Source organism: Neoarius graeffei, chromosome 1 (genome assembly GCF_027579695.1).
Source record: "Neoarius graeffei isolate fNeoGra1 chromosome 1, fNeoGra1.pri, whole genome shotgun sequence".
Classification (NCBI taxonomy): Eukaryota; Metazoa; Chordata; class Actinopteri; order Siluriformes; family Ariidae; genus Neoarius; species Neoarius graeffei.
The window spans coordinates 25,754,723-25,771,101 of NC_083569.1; the positions used below are offsets into that span (position 1 = coordinate 25,754,723).

Consider the following 16,379-nt stretch of genomic DNA (forward strand, 5'->3'; position numbering starts at 1 on the left):
AGGTCTCCCATCCAAGTACTGACCACACCCGACCCTGCTTAGCAGCTGCGATCTGACAGGATCAGGCGAAGTCAGAGAGTTGTGGCTAGAGGCTGACAGTACTTGGGTTTCAGGCAGTCTCCCAGCAAGCAGTACCTCAGCAGGCAGGAGTAGAGAGCAGGCTGGAACACAGAGTCACAAATCAGGTAGCAAGATAGGGGACAGAAATGCAGGGTCAGGTGAGTAGGGCTCCAGGCAGGGCTGCACACACCAGGAAGATGGAGAGGCAGCCGAGCAGCAGGGCTGAGCGAGCTGGAGATCAGGCGAAGGTACAGGAGAGGCAGGCAAGAGGCAGAGTCAACAGAACGGAAGGCAGATTAAGTTACCGGGGCTGGAAAGCAGACAGAGTCAGACGGAACAGGATATTTTCAGGAGTCAGAGTAGTAGGAACACAGAGCAGGTTATCAGGCTGAGAGTTGCAGACAATCTGACACAGAGGCTTGGGAGGACTGCAGCTTAAATACACACGGGGGGGGAGCAGGTGATCGGCAACAGCCAATGACAGTCACTGAAAGATAATAAGAGGAAGTGAGTGCGGGCGTGGCCGGTAATGCTGAGTGGAGATGTTACCTGAAGAGAGAAGCCCACAGGTAGGACCATGAGAGGTAATGCTTCACAAAATGAACAAAAATGTACAAAACAGCAGCATTACAATAAACAAAATATATATATAACTCTAAAAAAAATCTCACTAACATGCCCTGCAGAAAATGCAGTTTAACCTCAAGGTGTGACAGATTTGTTTTTTGCCCTTAGTTCAGTGATTTTGGCATTGATCGCTGAGCCAATAGTTGAAAGAGGGGTCTGCGGAAACCGCTCGATAGTTGCACCTACAAAAGAAAAAACAAAAAAATGCTTAAAAACTTAGATGGCTCTTGTCAGCAGATGCATAATAATGTAAAACATCATTATATAATACTGTAGCTGAAAACCTACTGTAAATTGCATTGACTTTCACTTTATCCAGGGGTAGCCGATCGCCAGCTCCAGTCCTTTTGGTGCCCCATAGGTTATTGACTAGTAGAGTGTCCAGAGGGAAAACAGCAGTGATCAGATGCCTGACAAAGACTGTGACTGTGTTTGAATTGAGGGCATAGGTCCATGCCAGCTTATCCACCATCACTCCTGTCCCAGGATAAATCTCCACCTGTTTAAATGAGGACACAAGAACGGCATTAAAGCTGGAATATTTTTTACTTTTTCCTCCCCTCAATCACAATACACTTCAAAGCAATAGTTCATAGAAGCATTCTAGGGTCTAGGGTCCATTTGATCATGGGAACCAACAAAGGATCCTACAATGCTTCTTTCCCAGAATATTGCTTTAAGACTGTAAAAATGCAATCAGAGATGGCAACCTGGGCTCCTGACCAATGCTACAGACGGCTTTTTAACGTTGCATTATGCATAGATGTGTGTGCGTGTGTGTGTTTGTCCAAGATTGTATGATGATGTGTGTTTGGCTCCCACTGCAGAGGATACACACACAGGTGGACAAACAGACATACAGACAGCATCATTGCAATACCTGGCCAAATACCCCATGAGGGGCAAGGTAATAAGAGTAAATTACACTATACAATAGTACACACTTTCCAAGGATGTCTCACACGCAGTAGATTCATTTTCTATACTGTGTTCATTTATTCTTTGAAAATCAATTACCTTAGGTGACTGGGCCATTGGTGATGCAGTGGGAGAGTGGGCTGTGGATTTTGGTGATACTTCAGAAGTGGGTCCTGAAGTGGATGACCACCCAGCTATATTACCTACTACTGGTGAAGTAGTAGGAGTAGTCATCGAGTCCATGACTTTCCTCATGCCATAAACTAATCCTGGCACTTGTCTTTAACTCACTCTAGTGACCTCATTTTTTTACACTACAGACAAAAAAATTACATCAGTGTGTTCAGGAGACCCTTGTGGTGCTCACTGTGAAAGAACTTTGTGAATATCTTCTTCCGTTTTCATGTAAATCCCCATTGTTTGGGGGGTCCCCCCTGAGGAAAAACTGCCCTTTTTGTGTGCTTCTCTGTCTCTCTGTTCGCAGCGCGTGGGTGGGGGAGGGGATGCTCGCTCTCACACACACACACACACGGGAGGGAGGGGCTGCTCCCTCTCAGAGAGACACAGGCTTGTAGCTTCATGGCAAGTCACACATTCACACAGTACAGCTCAGCTCCAGCAACTGTGACTGCTACGCGCACTGCATCACTCTCACAATTTCCCGCAGGGGAATTGTTGACTCTAGATTTTAATGGGTACCTCCTGAAACAGGTGAAAAGTAGCCAAGCTGTTCCACAGCAGATCTGCAAACGGGTAGTAATGGCCCGCACATTCCCCCGTTTAGCAAAGCAATTTCTAGCAGATGCACCAGCAGAGGTTAAAGAGTTTTGCAAAGACATGAGACCTGGAAAGCACCATGTCAAGAGGTTCAGTGAGGTGACAGCCATTGGCTCACCACAATTAAGAGTAATCTCTGCCTGTGACCAGGCTGCCATCCACAAAGTGAAGGATATTCCAACAAAGACTACTGTTAAGTACTACAGGAGAATGGCTGTAAATGGAGAAATTGTTCATGGCCATACTTACACCAAAACAAAACAAAGAAACAACTCTGTTGTGCTTTTGAAAGATGGGAGTATTTTTAGAATTTCCCACTTCATTGACACTGGTGATGATTGTTTATATGCCATTGGAAACCATGGAAATTGCACAAGTCAGAGGTTTGCCAAAGGATCAATCGTCAAAACCTCTCTGAATTACATGTCAGCTATCCATTTTCCCACAGGCTTTCACAAAGCCATCAACACTGTACAGATAGTTAAGCCATGTATGTATATTCAGTGTACTCAGTCCAGCCCAGTTGTTTGTCGATTAATAAAAACACATTACTGTAAATGATGGAATTAATTAATTGTGTATATCAGTTGTAATATGAAATTATACAGTACATGTTATAAGGGAATATGTGCATAAAATGTTGTATTTCTTCAATAAAGTGACAAAATACAGTGTATAGCTGCTTTCTTCTTTCTATTATTGCAATCAATATATGTTTGACCTTTGTGACCTATGACCTTTGTAATAATTAGGACTTTGCAGAATGAAAATCTGTTTACAGCATGTCAGATGTTCATATGCTTTATCAGTGGGAGAGATGTTGACAGTGCTCTTTAATGTTTTTAAGGTTGTATATTTGCATTCCCCCATGCCGCCCAGCAAGCTCTCTCCTCTCTTCACCCACTCCCAGTGACACACACACACACACACACACACACAAAGTGAAAGGCCTACAGCAATTGTCATGTGGTTAAAATGAAGTTTCTCTGACATTTGTAAGGATATTGTATGACGGACTAGTGACATATACAGCCTTTGCAGGTTGCAAAGTTTTATATGTTTCATGCTAAACATATTTTACAAAAATCCTATAGCTGGTTTCACTGTCATATACAAATCTTCTAGAGTTCAGATAAAACATGTAAAAATAGTATATGATTTGTCTATATCTTTTCCGTATGGGCGGACAAGTTAAAGTTCAATACATGCGGAAGGAGTGAGCACTCTCAGCAAGGCAAAGCCGGGCGTGACAGTATGTGCTCTAATTGCCATACCAGTGAGCCTGGCACTTTGGTCAGGTTAGCCATAGAGATTTTCTGAAGAAAGCAAAAGTAACATGAACCTGCTTTCCTCCACACATCTCATGCAACCATCTCAAATGTTGAGCAGGATCCTGCAGACATGAAAAGTCAAAACTTTGAAAGATATAAATTCCAGTGGCACATAAGCACTTTTGTGTGGGTCGTCTGGCTTTGTCTGGTATGATTTTCGCTTCGCTTGTGAGAGGTCCAAGGTTGAAATCCTGGATAAGCCCAGGGTTGACCTTAAATTGTTCACCTGTTAGAAAAAAAAAATTAAAGGAATGCTGGCTGCATCTTTCTTAAAGTGCTGGTCTCATGAAAATTGCATCATAAAATCTCTGGCTTTCTGTGTGTGATGTGCTCAAATAGGCTGCAAAGTTATAGGGCCAGTGGCGCAATGGATAACGCGTCTGACTACGGATCAGAAGATTCTAGGTTCAACTCCTGGCTGGCTTGAAAATTTTAAAGGGTGGCACAGTGGTGTAGTGGTTTGCACTGTTGCCTCACAGCAAGAAGGTTCTGGGTTCAGTGGCTGACACGGGCCTTTCTGTGTGGATCATGTTCTCCCCATGTCTACGTGGGTTTCCTCGAGGTGCTCTGGTTTCCCCCACAGTCCAAAGACATGCAGTTAGGTTAACGTGGGGTGGCCTTGGGCTGAAGTGCCCTTGAGCAAGGTACCTAACCCTGGGTGCTCTGGTGTGGCTGCCCACTGCTCCGGGCGTGTTTGCGTGTGCTCACTGCTTCAGATGGGTTAAATGCAGAGGATGAATTTCACTGTGCTTGAAGTGTGCATGTGACAAATAAAGGTTTCTTCTTCTTCTAAGTTAGCATATAAATAAAAAAATTCGTTCAAAAATACATTTTTGCATATGAATTCTGCTCCAAAAATCACTAAAAGCTTGTCCGCCATTATTAGATCGCAGCGATTTACAGGTTAGCGGTGCTGCATGCGTGACATCATGTGCACCAATGCCTTTTTTTGTGTCCACATGGACTCTATACTATTCTCTGCAGTGGCGTCCATTCTTGAAACTAATTCTTTTGAAAGAGACAAAAAGGCTCTTCAAATTCATCCTCAATCTTTGGTTGGTTGTCTGAGGATGATTTAGAACCTATAGCCACGGAGAAAGAGGTGGACAAATATACAAGCCAAGTTGCTCATGAAGAAGAAGAGCAACAGGGGGGCAGCCAAGATGGCATCAGTGTAATATGTGATTTGTGTAGCTCCGCAACATGATGAATGAAACCTAATGTGCTGAATTGCTAAATATGCTTAAGGGCTGATTAGAATGAACCTAATTGAGAAACTAAATAGCTACTACAAGGACCTCGCTCAGAAACAATTTTTTAATCCTTGTTTTCTTTCATTTTATTCACTGTTATCTAGCTTGCGCCTTGAGTTAACCATTCAGTGAACCTGCTAACTAAAGGAGAAGTGAACATAAGTTGGTAAGCATACTTGCTACTTTTTTCAGGTTATTCGTCAATATGGAAACAGAGGAAGATAGCTGTGCTGTAATGGATTTCTATGCCAGAAAGTCTCTGAGTGAAAAGTTTGAACCAGATGCTTTACAAGACGGAATGGAACAGTGTTTCGTGCCACTACCAGAAACTCCGAAACCACGACCAGCCAAAAAGTCGAAGACGCGTGCCAATGACGAGGATTATAAAGAGGCTGTGCCCATCGTGCTTTTGCTAATAATAATGGAAAGAATTGAAAAGATGCAAGAAGAATCTTTCAAACGGCTGCAGTCACTTGAGGCAATGGTTAAAGATAATACAAATTCCATTAAAAGTGTCACCGACGTCCTTGATTCTATGGGGAAACAGGTAGAAGACGTGACAAATAAAGTCGTCGCCTTACAAAGTAAAGTCCACATCTTAGAAAAAGAGAACAGTGTCCTCAGAAAGAATGCAGCGACCTGGATGCCTATAAAAGAAGATGGAATCTACGAGTGTCTGGCATTCCGGAGCAAGCAGGTGAGAAAGTGAAGAATATCATTGCTGACATTTTCGAACACGTCTCCCTGGACATCGTAGACCAGCTGGCTTACTCAGTGGACATTGCTCACAGATTAGGTCCCTGCTCTGCAGAGGTGCGCTCCAGCTGTTGCATCATAGTTCAATTCCTGTCACGAGCACACAGGGACATTGGCAGTGGCATTTCCAAAACCCATGGGCAGTCCTGAGATCACTGAAATATGCACAACTCACAGCAAACCCAAGGAAGTGTGCAATTTGGTGGGTGGAAGTACAGTATCTGGGCTTTCACTTGGGTCATGGGCAGGTGCGTCCCTAAATTGATAAGAATGCAGCGATTGTGGCCTGCCCAAGACTCAAGACCAAAAAGGGGTGAGGCAGTTCCAGGGGCTGGCTGGTTATTACAGGAGGTTTTTCCTAATTTTTTTGACTTTACCAGCCTGCTGACTGAGCTCACTAAAAAGGGAGCACTAGAGCTCAGCTAGTGAACAGAGCAACTGTGCAATGGAGGACGGAGTCATGCAAACGGGCTTTTTCACAGATTGGAATATTGTTTCTCCAAGACCCTCAGTGTAGACATAAATACACAAACAAAACAAGCATTGATTTAAAAAAAAGCACACACACACAATACCACACAAGCAGAAACAGCGCAAATTGTATTAGTGCAAATGGTAATAGTAACATTGCAAAATGGCTAAGGATATGGGAGTATCTGCAATATGCAAATCATGATCCATTTACAGGATGAGTCATGAGCAGATGTTGAGGTGAGGAAGTGTCATAAAGTGACAAGTGCTTTATTACTTGACAATACTACAGATGGATTTTAGTAACAGACTGAGTTATTTGGAGATAGGGGAGAGAGAGAATTCAGCATCCCGACAGCATGGTATATAAAGCTGCTCGCCAGTCTGGTGGAGCTAGCTTGGAGGCTCTGGTACCTTTTTCCAGAAGGCAGGGGACTGAAGAAGGTGTGTGAAGGGTTAGTAGGTCTATGTTTTGGTTGTACATGGCTGCCTGCATCACTGTCCCAGTCTGTAATGTCAAAACAGTTCTGAAGTGCAGAAGTAGCACCTTCTGGCTGCACACGTACGTGTATCTCTTTCAGAACTGATTCGGTCACTTTCACCCTTGGCCTGTATGCTGGCTTTAGCATAACTGTGATGTGGTCAGAGAGTCCGAGGTGGGGGAGGGGGCAGCCTTGTATGCTCCTTTGTTGTTAGTGAAATCAAGGTCCAGTATATTATTTCCTCTTGTAGGGAAATCAACATGTTTGTATAGCTTGGGTAAAACAGACTTTGGATTGGCATAGTTAAAATCCCCAGCAAGAATAAGAAATCTATCTGGGTGGGCTGGCCCTTGCTCACTGATAGCTTGGTACAGTTCATTTAGTGCTGCCTCTCTGTTGCTGTTATTAGTGCTGGGTGGAATGTATACAGTTACTAACAAAATAGCTGTAAATTCCATCAGCAGGTAAAAAGTTCAGCACTTCATAATCATAAACTCCACCAGAGCTGAACAGTGTTTAGAAACCACTATCATATCCTGACACCGAGCATTGCTTGGTCTTACCTCCCACTCCCCAGGCTCCGTCAGCTATGTGGCACATTAGCCAGTCTAGCTGTATGGCGGAATCCGGGATGATGTTATTTAGCCATGTTTCTGTGAAAATACAAACACATTTTCTTGTGTCGCACTGGGTGGCTCTCAGAAGGTGTACATGGTCCATCTTATTGTCTATGGAATGAGCATTGGCGAATATGATGGATGGTGCTGCCGGTCTATTTGGATGAGCCGCTAGCCTAGCCCGTGTCCCTCTGCACTTTCCCCTTTCCTGCTTCCTCTCACAATGCCTGCAGTGCCCCCTCTCCTGATAGGAAACAGTACTTGAAGTCAGTGATGTGATCTGGCAGACTAAGGCTCTAGAGATTTTGTTCTTGTGCTGCTTGTCAAGCTGTGTTCACTTGTTCTGCCAATATTCAACAGAAACTGGCGACTGTACTTGTGTCTTAACATATACAAACATGTAGACATAGATGAAGAAACATTTCAAAACACCATGTTATTGGGTTTGCGAGGGGCTGCTGCAGCCGTACCGTACATGCCACCATCTTGAAACCATCTAATAACCATTAGATAAACCAACTTTTTTTTTTTAGTGTGTTGCAGGCATCAAATTCTGAGTTTGTTTATATTTACAAAATACAATTAAGTTGGTGAGTAAAATTTTTGAAAATCTCATCTTTGTCATCTTTGTCCTTTTGTCAGTTAAATAAAGGTTCACATGAATTAACACATCACAGATATTTGTGTTAATTGCTTTTTGGAAAATATCTCAACTTTTCTGGAAATGGGGTTAGTATTAGTCCATATGGAGATTATAACTAGGGGGCGTGTCACTCTGTGTAATCATCTGACAAGGCTGTTCCTGATTCGCTGAGTGAATCTACAGCGCTGGGCTCATTCAGTTTGCCCAAAGCCTCATTTTATATCATTGTTTATTTTTCTTTTCTTCTTCTTTATGATGGTGCTGTTGTACTTGGCTTCACAAAAGTCCAAAATAGCAATCTTTAAAACATTTGAAAATGTAGGAGAATAGACTGTCTAGGTGGAATTTGATTCCACAAATCAAGTCCCAAATTTAAAAAAGCTATTAAATAATAATCCTGTGGCATAGGTCACTTTTGGAGATTGTGTAGAAGGTTATTACAAATTTTTTGACACCTTTGAAATAAATTTTCGACCTTCCTACAATTTTATACCGCAATAAAACCCCTTAAGCCTAATTTCCACTAATTTTGTTGCAATATAGTACCCTACCACCAGGTGGCCATTGTCACAGACTAGGTTCCTGGAATATTCCAAGAACCTAGTTTGTGGAATTTCAGACTGCTTTTTTGGAACTTGCTCCAAACTCCATTCTGATAGACTGGGGCACCAACCCTGGCCCTAAGCCACACCCCCTAGACTCGGTTTCTGGGTTCCAGACTAGTTTTTTGGAACTTGCTCCAAACTCAATTCTGATGTGCTGACATGTGCCACCAGACCATAAGACACTTCACCACACTCTTTTCTTTGGAAAACAGACAACTTTATCAGGAAAAACCCTTATATCTCGCTCCCTGAAAGACATTGGAGGAAACTTTCACCACAGGGTCGTACAGACTGGGCTCCTCTATCAAATGCCATTGCTATCTGGAATGGAGACTTGATATCTGGAATTCAGACTTGATATCTGGAATTCAGACTTAATTCCAGATATCAAGTCTCAATTCCATATATCAAGTCTCAATTCCAGATATCAAGTCTCAATTCCAGATATCAAGTCTCAATTCCAGATATCGAGACTCGATATCTGGAATTGAGACTTGATATCTGGAATTCAGACTTGATATCTGGAATTGAGACTTGATATATGGAACAAAATAGGGTTGTGACTTGATATCTGGAACCTGGACACCAAAAAACATTTTATTGCAATTCAATAACTTTAATGCACTTCCATATCTTTAATAAGCCAAAAAAACTTTAAAGAAATACAATAACATCAAACATTTCAAAACACACTTTTAATAGAACAGTATGGAACAGAAGGTCATGGGGACACTTCGGGCTTGTTCTCCCACAGCCCTAAATCCTCCTGGGGAAAGTTGTTAGGAGCATGTTTCAGGCCATTTGGAGTGTATTGGTACGTGTTTTGGAGACATGAACAATTAAATTTGATATTGAACTCATATATAATACAAACATACTTTCATACATACATACATACTGTGACAGGGACCGTTCTTGTACTCGCATGAGTGGCCAATGAGCTCCTTAGAGCGTTAAACGTTGGTGGGGGTGCGGGGAAGCCCAGGTCCAGCCAGGTTCTCTTAAAATCCTCCAAGAGGAGTGGCGCCCTCCCCCCAGCACTACTGGAAAAAAAGAAGGGGCCTCCCCAGCCCTGCAGGTCCTCCCTCCTTTTCATCCAGGTCTTCATCATGCGGTAGACATTGGCGTGCACAGGCACCCTGGCATCGCCAAATGTGCGGCGTGTCTTGTGCTCCTTCACCTGTATGAGGACACGATGAGTAAAACAGACATATTACATTACATTACACTTATCCAAAGGGGCGGTTAAGCCACGGCTGCCCCATATGTCCAATATATGAAATATATTGTTTTTAAAATATATGAAAGAGCTTTACTAAACACATGAATGGAGATGAAAACATACGTATATCACGTGGCACTGCCCCGCTTCCCGAGCCTCTAGGACATCAGTCCCCCTCATGTTTTTCAACACTGTGATCCTGTGGCCAGTCTCACTAATTATCAGCCCCGCCAGCAGGGCAAGAAATCTCTGAATTTGGGGCCTTTTTTTGGTTGTCACAGCTTTCTCTAAGAAAACGTAAATAAAATATTACAGGAAAAAATATATGCATAAACAATTGTAAGTCATTAACACCCTTATAATTTTGGATATGTAAATGTATGTATAGACTTACTGAAAAATTGGGGCAGGAGCTTGTTGGCCTTTTTAATGAAGCTGCAGTGTACAGCCAAGGGGAGGACATTTTCTGGAATGCAGAATAGAATAGAACAGAATAGAATAGAATAGAATAGAATAGACAACCTTTATCATCATTTCAAAAGTATATTGAGATTTCAAAAGCTTCACGGTACAGTGCACACATGAATAGGACTATATGGGAAATATATCTATTAAATATTAAATGAAATTAATCTATGTTTGCAGTCTACAGATTGGGCCCTGACACAGTAATGACCTTACCGGATTTGTTGCGCCTGACAGACACCACGTGCGACGTCACGCTGCCCCTCAGATTTCGTAGCTCTCTAGAGAGCTCATCTTTGAGACCCTCTATGGATCTCTGTGAGAGCCGGACACCCCCCGGCCACGCCCTTCCCACCCACTTAAGAAAATCCTTGGTATCAATAATTTTCTTTTTGACCGTGGTGGGCTTCAGGCCGGATGCAACCCATGTTCTCACAGCTCTAAAAAAGTTAAAAAAGACAATTTTTGGGGATTTGACACAAATGACAACTTCTTTGACACACATGACCACATAAGTGATCATCACAACATTCATTACATTGACATTACACTTTTTTTTATCAGAATAGATTCAACCTTGTGATTGCTCAGTATAAATACAGGGCAATGAAATACTGTTTACTGCACATTTAACAAAACAGTACTTACTCCCGGATCCTGCTGTGGTCGCGCAGATATAACAGGTCAGCATGTGGCACGTCGCCCACCGCACTGTTAATAAGGAACTGGCGCACCGACTGCACGCGCTGCTGCGTGTTGCTCTGCTCTTTGCATGTGGCATTCTCGGTGGTGATGCGTCCCTTATATTTTGAGAGGAGTATTTCTACAAAAATGCAGCAGGAAGTTAACAATAAATTACATTACCCTTTGCTGACAGTTTTTTCCAATGCGATTTACAGTTAGGGTTAGGCCAATAGACTTGATTTGTGGAACCGACCCTATTGCGGGGATAGGTGACTTGGAACCAATCTTGTTACAGTCCCTGGAGCAATGTGGGGTTGGGTGTCTTGCTCAAGGGCACTTCAGCCATGGATCGAGGTGTAGGGAGAAGTAGGGGTGGGGTTTGAACCTGCAACTCTCTGATCTTAACTCCACCTCCCTAACCATTAGGTCACAGCTGCCTCCGTTTAGCAAGGAAATGAATCTTTGGAGAGCTGTGGGGAAAAAAGCATTTAAAAAATATACAAACCATATCCAGGCTCTCCACTGTCATCTTCAGTGGCAGCTTCCCTCCTCTTCTGAAACTTCACCCTCTTTTTTTCTTTTTTCCCCATAAGGAGCTTGATTTTGGCCTGAAGCAGAATGTTGTTATGGCGGAGGCGCCGGATTGCCTCTTCCCTTGCCCGACACCCGGGGCATGAGAGGATGGAGCGTCCTTTTGCGGGTGCCGGTGCAGCAGAGGAGGTGGCAGCAGGACCGGCAGGGGCATCACGGGAGGCAGCAGGACCGGCGGGGGCATCACAGGAGGCAGCAGGACCGGTGGGGGCATCGGGGGAGGCGGCAGGACCGGCGGGGGCATCAGGGGAGGCGGGCGGGATTGGGTCAGCTGGCGCCTCCCTGAGATCTTCTTCTGTGATGTCCAGCTGGCTGACCATTGGAAGAACCGGGAAAGTCAACCTCAGAGCCCTGAGGCCATCAAGTGCTTTTTTTTGTATCCCCTGGTTGTACATGTCCTTCCGTTGTTCAGCCTAATAAAGAATGGTAATAAGTGTGTAGTGATTTAAACAGAATTGTTGTCTCATCTTGTCAGAATTCTTTTGTGTACAATTATATTTTTAAAAAGCTCAATGTCTCAATGTCATGTTTCTTATGTGTGTGCAAATATCTGTGCAAAAAGCTCACCGTCCAGTTCTTGTGTGACTGGAGGAAATGTTTGTCCAGCCGGACATATTTTATCTGGCACTCCATACAATAAAGTCTTCCCTTCACTCCTCTGAAGTAAATAAAGAGAAATAAAACTTAAAAAAATTAAACTCATAAAAACATATAAAAACATCAAATGCTATTATATCAGACATTGAGTTGATACAATATTGTTAAAAAAAAAAAAACTCACCGCCCACTCGTGTACAACATTAATAGGTCCAGCTCATCATTGTTTACCACATGATGGCCTTTCCTGAGGTGTTGGAGGAGGTATTTGTGGTCCACATCGCATAATGGACACAGCGGCATGCTAAAATATAAATAAAAAGTAGTTACACATGTGATAACATACGATTCCCTAGTCTTGAAGTCCAACAGATATTCCATTCCAGAAAAATGTGTACACAATAGATTATGTTCCTTACTTCAAGATTAATCTCCTAACTGACCAAACAGTCCAAAAATATTGTCTACATAAGAGACCCTGTGTTTGACTTACCTCTCCTTTGTTTGTGAAAGAAGTGTGTGGGGGATGGGCAGTAGCAGCAGAGAGCTTCTTCAAAGAAGTGTGTGGGGGATGGGCAGTAGCAGCAGAGAGCTTCTTCAAAGAAGTGTGTGGGGGATGGGCAGTAGCAGCAGAGAGCTTCTTCTAAGGCTACGTTTACACTAGACCGTATCTGTCTCGTTTGCTTCGCGGATGCACTGTCCGTTTACATTAAACCGCCTGGAATCGCCTGGAAACGGGAATACGCCAGCGTCCACGTATTCAATCCAGATCGTGTCAGCTCCGGTGCTGTGTAAACATTGCGAATACGCAGATACGCGGATACGCTTGTGCTGAGCTCTAGCTGGCGTCGTCATTGGACAACGTCACTGTGACATCCACCTTCCTGATTCGCTGGCGTTGGTCATGTGACGCGACTGCTGAAAAACGGCGCGGACTTCCGCCTTGTATCACCTTTCATTAAAGAGTATAAAAGTATGAAAATACTGCAAATACTGATGCAAATACTGCCCATTGTGTAGTTATGATTGTCTTTAGGCTTGCCATCCTTCCACTTGCAAGTAGTAAGTGATATGCTCTGGGATCTCACACACAGCGGCTCAGTCCCGAATCGTGGCTTGTGCACTTCACTCGCGCGCTGTGTGAGCTGCGCAGGGCCAGAGTGCGCACCCTCCAGAGGGCACTCGCTGTTCAGGGCAGAGTGATTTGGAGCGCAGGATGCCTGCAGAGCCGAGCGTATCCGCGTATTGGCGTTGCTGTGTGCACGGCTAACGGTTTTAGTGTAAACGCGAATCGTTTTAAGGATGATCCGCTGATTCGACGTAATGTAAACGTAGCCTAAGAAAGTCAGAAAAGTCATTTCTGATGGGATATTGTGTTTGAGCATCCCATATAAGCCCTGGGAGTGGAAAAAAAAATTTTTGGATGATTTTAGGCCCACGGTGTCGAGTAAGGGTATTAGGCCTTTGACCCATCCGTAGGGGCTGGCAACGAGGCCAATTTTTTTTTTCAAAAATCCGTTAAATATGGTTACCCTGAGCCCCACGCATCCTTTTTTGTACACATACAACTTTCAGCCTGCAAAAGGGCTCGCTCTGAAGTGAAGGAGTTCCAACAGCCAAATATCGGGTTAGGGAAATAGACTTCATTTCCGGAACGAATCCTAACCTAACTCATTGCTTAGACTTACAGGTTGGAATTTCATTTTCCCTCCAAAAACGGTCAATTTTTTTGGGCCTAGGTTTCGCGCCTTTGGGTTTTGGTAGAGGAGCCGGGTCTGTCCGGCCCTATGGTAAAAGTTTTCTCGGGTGTCTTTCGTGGACCGAGTTATGGGCCTTTTTCCTGATAAAGTTGTCCGGTTTCCCAAAAAAACACCTTGGGGGCATGGCTTAGGGTCCGAGGGCACGTCCCAGCACGTCAAAATTGAGTTTGGACCAGGTTAGGGCATTGGACTTCAATTCCGGAATTAGGCCTATTGACAGTATCCTATACCCGGAACGAGGCCTAACCTTTCAAAAACATTTTTAAAAAATCATGTCTCCAAAATAGGTACCGATAGACTCCAAATGGGCTGAAACATGCTCCTAACACCTTCCGCTGGGAAGTTTTTTGGCAAGTGGGACTTGGGAAATTTTCACTACCGGCCTTCCATTGAAATGAATGGGTTAGGGTTTGTTTTTGAATAACTCTGAAACTAAAGGTCCTACGGCTTCGCGGATGCCTCAGCCACGATCGGGGACCCCAAATTAGGGTGTGCGACGATCTTGAAGCCGCGGGGACATTCGGGTAATTTTTCACGAATATTTTTACACTTTTTTTCTGACCTTTCACCTTTGGGCGTATCTCGGGACAGGAAGGTGCTAGAGACTCGGTTCCAAGTCAGGCGCGCTCAGCGCCCTCGATTTAGGGGGGGTAGACTTGATTCCGAGTCAATAGCACCTTTTCCTGATTTTTTTGTGAATATTTTCAACTATTTTTATGAGGCCTTTGGCCGAGTGCGTTTTGGGGCGCTGTTCTGGACAGGAAGGTCGTACAGATGTCAGACAAGTATCCCCCGTTTCGTCTTGCTAAGGGCTATCTACTGATACCACATTTGTTACGATTTGACCGCGTTTTAGGTGCGAGACGGTAGGCCACGCCCCTGTGGTTCGGCCCCCGAAAAACGTGGGAGGAAAGTTTTGCCACAGGTTCGTACAGCCCGGCCTACTGTACCAAAATCCAGCGGCGTGAGACCCTAGCCTGAAAAGGCGGGGCCTTCCATTGAAATGAATGGGTTAGGGTTTGTTTTTGAATAACTCTGAAACTAAAGGTCCTACGGCTTCGCGGACACCTCAGCCACAATCGGGGACCCCAAGTTAGGGTGTGCGATGATTTTGAAGCCGCGGGGACATTCGGGTAATTTTTCACGAATATTTTTACACTTTTTTTCTGACCTTTCACCTTTGGGCGTATCTCGGGACAGGAAGGTGCTAGAGACTCGGTTCCAAGTCAGGCGCGCTCAGCGCCCTCGATTTACGGGGGGCAGACTTGATTCCGAGTCAATAGCACCTTTTCCTGATTTTTTTGTGAATATTTTCAACTATTTTTATGAGGCCTTTGGCCGAGTGCTTTTCGGGCCGCTGCTCCGGACGTGAAGGTGCTAGAGACTCGGCTCCAAGTCAGGCGCGCTCAGCACCCTCGATTTGGGGGGGGGGGGGGGGGGGGTAGACTTGATTCCAAGTCAATAGCACCTTTTCCCGATTTTTTTGTGAATATTTTCAACTATTTTTATGAGGCCTTTGGCCGAGTGCGTTTTGGGCCGCTGTTCCAGACAGGAAGGTCGTACAGACGTCAGACAAGTATCCCCCGTTTCGTCTCACTTAGGGCTATCTACTGATACCACATTTGTTACAATTTGACCACGTTTTAGGTGCGAGACAGTAGGCCACGCCCCTGCGGTTCGGCCCCCAAAAAACGTGGGAGGAAAGTTTCGCCACAGGTTCGTACAGCCCGGCCTACTGTACCAAAATCCAGCGGCGCGAGACCCTAGCCCGAAAAGGCGGGCTGTGATTGGACAAAATCAAAATTCCAACAGGCAATGTCTAAGCAATGGAGGCCTCAACTCAAGTCCAATGTCCTAACCAAAATAAGACTATGTTGAAGCCAAAAAATGAAATATTATACTGATTTTTTTTTTTGAAAGACAGGAGGGCTTAGTCCTGCTAGTCCACAAGCTGCCGCTGGTGATTATACAGTTGAAGATTACTGGGGAAAAAATTCTCCTCGTCTTTCTCTAAATCTTCAACTGTCCAGTTTCAGTGAGTCTATCGCCATTGTATCCTCAGATTCCGGTTCTTGGCTGACAGGACTGGAACTTGATGTGGTCTTCTGCTGTTGTAGCTCATCCAACTTAATGTTCGATGTGTTGTGCATTTTGAGATGGTTTTCTGCTCACCATGATTGTAAAATTTGGTTATTTGAATTGTCAGAGTGTAACACTTTGGCAGCTTGTGTAATTTCTAACAGCTGGAATACAGATATCACATTTCTGTATGTTGTATATATCGATACTCACTGTGAATGTCTGAAATTCCTCGTGGTGTTTGCCATTCAGTGGGGCATAGTGGTGTTTTCTCTGTTTCAGATTAGGTCAGGAAAAAGTGCAGACATTCTCTTTTCATTTAATGTTTTGGTTTATGATTGTGCTGTTACTCACCTGAAAGCTTTTAGTATCAGCAGCTTGTTTCATTTCCCAATATATAACCAAAAAAAATATATCTGGTGTTTGTTCTAATTAATGTCT

The 16,379-nt window shown here is 44.0% G+C and overlaps 1 long non-coding RNA gene and 1 other non-coding gene across 2 annotated transcripts; one reads left to right on the plus strand and one right to left on the minus strand.

Moving 5' to 3' along the window:
- Positions 1-4,066: 4,066 nt before the first annotated feature.
- On the plus strand, positions 4,067-4,139 carry trnar-acg (transfer RNA arginine (anticodon ACG)). Its single transcript has one exon. It is a non-coding gene; the product is annotated as a tRNA-Arg (tRNA).
- Positions 4,140-9,469: 5,330 nt separating this feature from the next.
- LOC132887034 (uncharacterized) lies at positions 9,470-10,220 on the minus strand. Its single transcript, XR_009654762.1, has 3 exons — positions 10,157-10,220; positions 9,886-10,049; positions 9,470-9,720 (listed from the first exon to the last, which is right to left on the minus strand). It is a non-coding gene; the product is annotated as an uncharacterized LOC132887034 (long non-coding RNA).
- Between the last annotated feature and the right edge of the window lie 6,159 nt (positions 10,221-16,379).